Source organism: Orycteropus afer, unplaced genomic scaffold (genome assembly GCF_000298275.1).
Source record: "Orycteropus afer afer isolate SDZICR_OR568_19922 unplaced genomic scaffold, OryAfe1.0 scaffold00127, whole genome shotgun sequence".
Classification (NCBI taxonomy): domain Eukaryota; kingdom Metazoa; phylum Chordata; class Mammalia; order Tubulidentata; family Orycteropodidae; genus Orycteropus; species Orycteropus afer.
This window is the reverse complement of record NW_006921714.1, coordinates 6,686,650-6,687,853: the sequence shown is the minus strand read 5'-3', so window position 1 is coordinate 6,687,853 and position 1,204 is coordinate 6,686,650. Positions and strand designations below refer to the sequence as shown.

The 1,204-nt window shown below is 33.1% G+C and overlaps 1 protein-coding gene across 1 annotated transcript in view; it reads right to left on the bottom strand.

The window, feature by feature from the left end:
• Positions 1-1,204, bottom strand: part of PPP4R4 (protein phosphatase 4 regulatory subunit 4) — a 131,147-nt gene that overhangs the window by 48,975 nt on the left and 80,968 nt on the right. The gene's annotated exons all lie outside the window — the stretch shown is intronic.

Sequence of the window (1,204 nt, the reverse complement as noted above, 5' to 3'; positions counted from 1 at the left end):
TGTGGGTGCAATATATGTGAAAAATATAGTAACTGCAAAAAGCCAAACAAGACCATGTTATGGTGAAACCTGTGAGAGCCAGAACTCAACGGACTGCCTTGCTTTTCCAGGTTTCACAAGTTTTCCACTTTTGACAAGGTGCAGTCTTACCACTTTTAGTGGAAAATATTTGAGTTTTAGTGCAAAATATTTGAATTTTCCTTCTCTAACAGGTTACCACCTTATACAGGTTACAGCTGTCACAGGTTACACTGATTTTTGATAGATTTTTCCATGCACATAAAACATGGCATTACAATAAACTAATTTCTAAAGAGAGGAATGATAACATTGTACTTGATATCCCAAAAAAAAAAGGAATGAAAATATGAATGCTTTTAGGTAATATATAATACTTATTATGCAAGCACAAATGGTTCTTACTCAACACTTTAATCTCTTTCTACCTATTTATCATAATAAGATGTCATTACAATGGCATAACACTCTGATAAATGGAAGGTTTATGATGCAGCCAGAGCTTTGGGGCACAAGATGGAATAGGTCATGCTTTGGAATCTCTATGGAAAATCACGTGACTACGTATGTGTGGGTCTATTTCTACATTCTCTATTCTGTTCCATTGAGTTGTATGTCTATCTGTTCAACATTACATTCTTTTGACTACTGTAGCTTTATTATTAACCTTGCAATCAAGTTTAATCCTTTGTATTCATTTTCATTTACTTTGGCTATTGTTGTTGTTGTTGTTGCTATGTGCCATCGAGTCGGACCCGACTCATAGCGACTCCTCCTTGGGTTTCCGAGGCAGTATCACTACGGAAGTAGATTGCCCCATCTTATATTTCCATACAAATTTTATAATAGGTTTTCAATTTCTACAAAGAAAACAGGAACAATTTGGATTAGGATTAAAATTAATCTCAAGATCAGTTTGAGGAGAACTGACATTTAACAATACTGAATTCTCTAATCCATGAATATGGTATATCTCTTCATCTACTTTTTCTTTTAAGTTTCTGTCAGAGTTGTTCTGTAGTTTTTCATGAACTGTAGAAGTCTCATACATTTTACATATTTATTGTAAAGAGGATAATTTTAAACTTCATTTTCCAAATATTTGTTGCTGGTATATGAAAATCCAATTGATTTTTTTATATGCTAACCAAATATCCTGAAACTCTGATGAATTCATTTATCTGGT